The sequence below is a fragment of the Oncorhynchus mykiss genome, chromosome 26 (assembly GCF_057628025.1).
Source record: "Oncorhynchus mykiss isolate SJ-2025 chromosome 26, ASM5762802v1, whole genome shotgun sequence".
NCBI classification, from domain to species: domain Eukaryota; kingdom Metazoa; phylum Chordata; class Actinopteri; order Salmoniformes; family Salmonidae; genus Oncorhynchus; species Oncorhynchus mykiss.
The window spans coordinates 34,957,467-34,965,471 of NC_143047.1; the positions used below are offsets into that span (position 1 = coordinate 34,957,467).

Genomic DNA, 8,005 nt, shown 5'->3' on the forward strand with positions numbered 1-8,005 from the left:
ACCACATGAGCTGTCCTAACCACTGAAGAGTTACCAGCAGGTGTCTTGATGACAGAACAATGCAGTGAGTCAGTGGTTCCTTCATCACATGCAGCTGCATTTGTGTTGTTAAAATAATGTTTTGATATTTCATCAATCCATAAAAAATCTAGACCTACATATAACAGTATGAGTATCTCTTGCACTTATGACAATTTCACAAGGCATTATATGCCTAAATACTTATAACCTCTAGACTAATAAATAAACATGTTTTTCATTAGATTATTTAATTACCATCATGCCATCACCATCATTGCCATATCATGTTATTTTAAGTTATCCATTTTGAACGCAATATCACAATGTTAAAATAATATCTCTAAATTGGGCATGCCCGTAAATTGTGCAATGGACGACATCTATAGTGGTTATGTTAACTTTGATAGAGTTTGATGAAAATGATAGACCTTTCAAAACGTTGTATGCAGTGTTGTATGCAACATCGTAGGCAAGTGACTTGATGCCTACTATGCTATAGTGATTTAAAGTTAAACGGGAGTGACGACGAGTGTGTTGATAACAGCAATGTTGTGAAAATTCTGCTTTTAACAACCATCAAAATGTGGTAAATAAAGGTTATGCCAACATATTAGTCAATAAATAAAGGTTATGCCAACATATTAGTCAATAAATAAAGGTTATGCCAACATATTAGTCAATAAATAAAGGTTATGACAACATATTAGTCAATAAATAAAGGTTATGCCAACATAGTAGTCAATAAATGCAATTAGGCAAAGTGATATCAAGCGTTTTACCATTACAATCTTTGATGCAAGCATTTCGCTACACCCACAATAACATCTTCTAAATATGTGTATGTGACCAATAAAAAATGTATTCCATGTACAGCCACATGCTGTAGTGATACATCATCATGATTGGTTATTCCTCATAATTTGCAACACAAATTTGCAGTTGCTACATACGCATTTCTGGACTTGCAAAATAATGAAATGTACCGATTTGATTCTGGAAGAATATAACTTATAAATGCCTCATGAGCTTAGTCCAACTGTCATACCCCATAAGAACCCCAAATATATAATCTTGTTTTACTCCAATCCCAGCTAGCACATAACGTTCTGTGCATACAACCTTCCCACAACATTCTGGGAATGGTGCATGATGGTTGCTTGGCGTTGGAACATTCTCAGCACATTTAAGGAACATAAAAATATCAACATTATCTTGATTTTTCATTACTTCAACATAAAATGTCCTAAACGTTTACAAATGGTTACATTTAATTACATTTTTGGTAATGTCCTAGAAACATTCTCCAACTGGTTTGACATTGGGAATGTTGTAAAATAGTTCAGAGAAAATTAAACAACTTTCTTCTGTGGGAATTTCAGCACTTCAGCATAAAGTTTCCTACAGGTTTACTCATGGTTCTATTTAAAGTCATGTTCTCAAAGTGCTTTGCTCAGGCAGATAATTAGGCCGTTGGACAGAAAATTAATCTGCAAGTAGTTCGTGGGACAGCTCTTGGTTTTGGTCAGAGGGTTCAGTAGGGATGGGCTATAGAGGCCCCCAAAGAGATATCCTGAGAACTCTGGGGTCACCTCATTGGTGGAGCACCAATAGCTGTCAATGCGAGCGGAGCGGACATGGAAGAAGTCTACACACACTCTGTCGCAGCTTTTATCGCAAAACATCCCCAAAAAACAGTTACACTCATTGCAAATGTCGTACCACTCAATCTTGTTATAGTACTGATGTAATACCTCACCACGCAACAGAGTGGGTGTGTGGGGATCACGACATTAGTAAGAGCCGACGTCGGGGTTCATCTGAGCCAGGTTCTGGCAGATTGGGTCGGACCCTCGCAGCAGTTGTCTTCCACATTGGCTTGGAAGTTGAAGTTCGTGGAGTCTGGGTTGACGCAGCCGGGCAGGTGTTGATGGTATAATGGCGATGTATGGCTTCACTCACAAACAGGGACAGTTTGCCTACTGTTGGTTCAGGAGGATCAGGCAAGGTCAACCAGTAGAGGAAGTAGTGCAGTGCTACTACTAGTCGATGCCTACCAGGCTGTTCATGGTGCTCTCCTGCTATTTCTGCAGAGTGATGCCCGGGTAGAAGGGTGCCGCACCATGAAGTAGGTGATGTTGCCCTGATAACTGAGTGAGTCAGATGTCTCTTGTGCAGCCTTGCTGTCAATGTCAAACTTGAGTTTATCAAAGAAGTTTAGACCTGCCAATGCCTTGACAGAGAACTTGTCTGTCGTGGACACGTAATTGGCACTGAGATAGTCCTCTTGCACTAAGGAGGCACCTGCATCGATGCTGGTTATCACATGGTTGCCATAGCCAAGCAGCATCTTCTCAGATAAATGAACTGCCTTATTTTCTATTGCATCTGCGATCTCCTCAGCCTGGTGGACAAAGCGGACATCCAGAGTGAAGTCAGGCTGAGCTTGTACAGTGTAGAGGAAGTTGCGCACCTGGGGGGGAAAGGAGAGGAATTCATCTTTGGCTTGGTGTCATTAGTTGCTGGGGAAGCCGATACTAAGGCATGGTACAACAGCGCACTAAAATCATATTCAAAAGGCTAAATAAACTACAAACTGAGTATGCCGAAACCCCAATTATATTTAAAGGCATATTATATAGAAATTGCTCCGCTATTATTTGGTTGCTAAAATTCTAAAATGTTAGCCTCATTTCAGTTTATGTACAAAACAAGCAATGTTTAGTGTAGAGAATCATTGTACAATTTAAACCACTAAGAAATATATTTTCAACAAGCAAAAACAAAACTTAAGGAGGGGAAGCGCAGGTAGAACAGAAATAGTGCACATAGAACAGATCTACCACTTGCTTTCAATCAGAATGGCAAATCTACAACTAACATTTATTTTGGAATTCAGGTCACACACAAAGCTACATAATGCAGCTTATAAATACTGTAGATATAAACTAAATAGGTTTTACTATATATCTCCCTAAAACATATTTTTAATATACACAACTATTGGGTGATCTGAGTCCACCTTGTCAATCCCCCATTTCACTATGTTCTCCCCGGGTCCCCAAGGTAGCAGCCCACTGGCACCTCTCTGATTCAGAGGGGTTGGGTTAAAAGTAGAAGTCAAGTTTTGGTTGGACCTGACGGCACTAATTCAACAATTTATACTGTATTTCTACATATGCTTGAATGTGATGCACATTTTAAGTCTGACTCTCAATCTTAAGGAGAAACTCATCTGCACACGAGTAGTGACAGAACTGCTGGCAGGCTTGGACATGCTGGCTCTTCTATAAGGAAAATCACTGGAGGTGTCTTAGTCTGCCTCCCAAATGTCACCCTACTTCCTATTTAGTGCACTACTTTTAACAAGGGCCCCTATATTCCCTATTTTCTTTATTCTCAGTCGTCTGTAAACTACTGGTTTCTGATGAACACAAACGTTCCTGTGAAATGACAAGGAGAAACATTCTCATAAAAGTCACGTTTACAGATTGTTAAATGAATCTGCAAGTTTTGCAAATTTAAACTAAAAACATATAAATATAATCTAGTTATTTTTATTTATCCTGCAAAACAAGACTGCTTAGACTGGATTACAGTACCATGTGGCAGACTTCATTGTTTTATGTTTTCCAATCAGCTCTGCATTGATTAGCCCACACAGTCTTAGCAGGATAAATCCACTATTATGATATTCTATTTGCTTCACACAACCACAACAATAACAACAAGCAGCATCCTCTATCCAAAGCTCCCAGCACTATTTTATGTATGCACTATCTATGCAAGATGCACATTCATAAGCTAGAAACCGTACATCTTTTCAACCATGTGGCATGGAACTGTCAGATCAAAATTATGCTTTGCAAAATGAACATTCTTACAGGAAAGAGTTCACATCAGTCTCTGCTTCTACTCATGAAGGCTTGAATAATAACAGCACAGGAGGTTGGTGGCACCTTAATTGGGGAGGACAGGCTCATGGTAATGGCTGGTGCGAAATAGTGCAATGATATCAAATATATAAAACACCCTGTATTTTTCATAGTCTTCACTGCTGCTCTTCTTACTCAGAGATGAGTCCAAGTAGACAATCTAGAATTGAGACCCTCGGGTCATTGCAGTTCATCCGACCATTCCTAGCAGCATTTCCAGTAGCATTTGCAGCAGCAGTCCCAATCCCAGCCACTGGGCACAATCAGTTCCAGCTAAGGCATGGTTCAACAGAGAAGATCAGTTCACCCCGCAGCGCCAGTTATTTAAAGATGAAATCTGTGATATTTACAGGCATTTTTTGTCATTTGAACATTTATGTATAGTATACCATTGATTTGAATAACATACTATCGATCTGTTTGTTGTCTTGCAAGTTAAATTGAAAAAGTTATGGATTTCCTTCCTTTCAAATGAAGGATTGGGCCTTTAATAGAGGTATGAGAATACGATGTTCCCTACAAAGCTTTCAAAGAAACTCATCGCCCTCTAAAGTCTATTCCCAGAATGATCTCTTTTAATGAATGAATGATTCATGCTGTTGTCACCTGACGTCAACAGATCTGGCTTTTCCTCTACTGGTCTACTTGTGCTGTGATGGAGTGAGGTGGTGATAGGAGTCAACAGTCATTAGCTGTGATGAAGTACCATGGAAACAGCTGGGAAAATATACAGGTTAAATATAGACTAACCTCGATGTAGGTGTGCACACACACAAACAATTGTAGCACAAACGCATGTACGCACGCACGCACTTACACACACACACACAAACACAAGCAGACTATATAGGCTTACTTTATTGAGTTAGGTGTCCTTTTTCAAACTCTTCCTGACCCAGTATGTAGTACCTACATGTTTCAAGCAGACCACCAAAGTCCCTGTGCCCAAGAATGGCAAGGTAACCTAAATGACTTTCGCTCCATAGCACTTGCATATGTAGCAATGAAATGATTTTAAAGGCTGGTCATGGCTCATACCAACACCATCATCCCAGACACCCTGGACCCACTTCAATTTGTATACCGCCCCAACAGATCCACAGATGATGAAATCTCTGTTGCAGTCCGTACTGCGCTTTCCCACTTGGGCATAAGGAACACCTACGTGAGAATGCTGTTCATTGACTACAGTTCAGCGTTCAAAACCATAGTACTCTCTAAGCTCATCACTAAGCTAAGGACCCTGAGACTGAATACCTCCCTCTGCAACTGGATCCTTAACTTCCTGACAGGACGCCCCCAGGGGGTGAGGGTAGGCAACAACACATTCACCACAGTAACCCTTAACACCGGGCCCCTCAGGGGTGTATGCTTAGTGCCCTCCTGTATGTCCTGTTCAACCACGACTCCTAACACCATCATTAAGTTTGCCGACGACATGAGGGTGGTAGACCTGATCACCGCCAACGATGATTCAGCGTATAGGGAGCAGGTCAAAGAACTGGCAGTGTGGTGCCAGGACAACATCTCCCTCAACGTCAGCAAGACAAAGGAGCTGATCGTGGACTACAGGAAGCAGAGAGTCGAGCACGCCCCCATTCACATTGACAGGAGCAGGTTGAAAGCTTCAAGTTCCTTGGTGTCCACATCACTAAGGATCAATCATGGTTCAAACACACAAACTCAGTTGTAAAGACTGTCATGGGTCCTCAGATCCTCCAAAAGTTCAACAACTGAACCATTGAGAGTATCTTGACTGGCTGCATCACCCTGTTTGGGATAGGTGTCCCACTAGAGGGACTGGAGGATGCGCAATTCAAATAAATACTCATACAACTTATGGATATTAAACATTTAGGTACATATAAGTGTCTTATATCAGCTGAAAGCTTAAATTAATTTTAATCTAACTTCACTGTCCGATTTACAGTAGCTATTACAGCGAAAACATGCCATGCGATTGTTTGAGGACGGCGCCTCACATCAAAATATTTTTCCACCGGTACAGGTTTCATACAATCACAAATAACGATTAAATATTCACGTACTTAAAAAAAATCCCGTAAACTTTGTTTCAACAAGTCAAAATACATTTCTATTTACTCTTCAGACACCCTAAAATGTAATCAAACTATAATATTTATTTCGGGAAAGAAGTATGTTCAATAGGAAACCGATTGTAGCAGGTGTGTCCTGTCTTCATGGCACGCGCAAACATGAATTTCCAAGACTTTGTCCCTGTACTAAAACTGATATTTCTTATTGGTTTTTGAAGTTACAAGCCTGAAACCTTGAACATAGACTGCTGACACCCTGTGGAAGCCATAGGAATTGCATCCAGGCAGCTAATTTTCAATATGACCTTTTACTTGCCTTTCTAAGAGGATGGTCTCTTTTGATTTTCTTCTACCATATCTATTGTTATTCTCCTACATTATTTTAACATTTCCACAAACCCCAGTGTTTTCTTTCCAATGGTACCAGTTATATGCATATCCTGGCTTCAGGGCCTGAGCTACAGGCAGTTTACTTTGGGCACGTCATTCAGGCGGAAATGGAGAAAAAAGGGGCCTATCCCTAAGAAATATATATATATTATGGCAACTGCTTGGCATCTGACCGCAAAGTGCTACATAGGGTAGTACGTATGGCCCAGTACATCACTGGGGCAATGCTCCCTGCCATCCAGGATCTCTATTGCAGGCAGTTTCAGATGAAGGCCCTAAAATTGCCAGCCACCCAAGTCATAGACTGTTCTCTCTGCTACTGCATGTCAAGTGGTACCGATGCACCAAGTCTGGAACCAACAGGACTCTGAACAGCTTCTACCCTCAAGCCATAAGACCCTTTTTGCACAATATTCTTTTGACTCATCACATATGCTGCTGCTACTGTTTATTATCTGTCCCTTTATAGTTATATGTACCTATCTACCTCAATACCTATTACCCCTGCACATCAACTCAGTACTGGTACCTCTTGTATATGGCCAAGTTATTACCTCATACCCCTGCACATCAACTCAGTACTGGTACCTCTTGTATATGGCCAAGTTATTACCTCATACCCCTGCACATCAACTCAGTACTGGTATATTTTGTATATAGCCAAGTTATTACCTCATACCCCTGCACATCAACTCAGTACTGGTATATTTTGTATATAGCCAAGTTATTACCTCATACCCCTGCACATCAACCTAGTACTGGTACCTCTTGTATATAGCCAAGTTATTACCTCATACCCCTGCACATCAACTCAGTACTGGTACCTTTTGTATGTAGCCAAGTTATTACCTCATACCCCTGCACATCAACTCAGTACTGGTACCTCTTGTATATAGCCAAGTTATTACCTCATACCCCTGCACATCAACTCAGTACTGGTACCTCTTGTATATAGCCAAGTTATTACCTCCTACCCCTGCACATCAACTCAGTACTGGTACCTCTTGTATATAGCAAAGTTATTACCTCCTACCCCTGCACATCAACTCAGTACTGGTACCTCTTGTATATAGCCAAGTTATTACCTCATACCCCTGCACATCAACTCAGTACTGGTACCTTATGTATATAGCCAAGTTATTACCTCATACCCCTGCACATCAACTCAGTACTGGTACCTTATGTATATAGCCAAGTTATTACCTCATACCCCTGCACATCAACTCAGTACTGGTACCTCTTGTATATAGCCAAGTTATTACCTCATACCCTTGTACATCAACCTAGTACTGGTACCTCTTGAACCAATGATACAAGTTATCATTAATCATTGTGTATCTATTATTACTTTTATTATTACACGTTTTACTTTTTACTCAATGCAGGTTAGGAATAAAGAAACATCTGCATTCTGAGGTGGCGTTTTTCTGTACACGGGGAGCAATGTTTTCTATTTGTTGGCTGAGTTCACAGTTCATCAACAGAATGGTCAGGTATTGTACTGTATGTCTATCTCTCTCTCATGTTGTGTTTTAAACATACAGAACAGACATGGTCTGAGTCACAAAAGGCACCCTATTCCCTATTTAGTGCACAACTTTTGAC

The 8,005-nt window shown here is 40.5% G+C and overlaps 1 pseudogene; it reads right to left on the reverse strand.

Moving 5' to 3' along the window:
- Window positions 1-1,457: 1,457 nt before the first annotated feature.
- On the reverse strand, window positions 1,458-2,530 carry LOC110506170 (macrophage-expressed gene 1 protein-like; annotated as a pseudogene).
- Window positions 2,531-8,005: the final 5,475 nt, after the last annotated feature.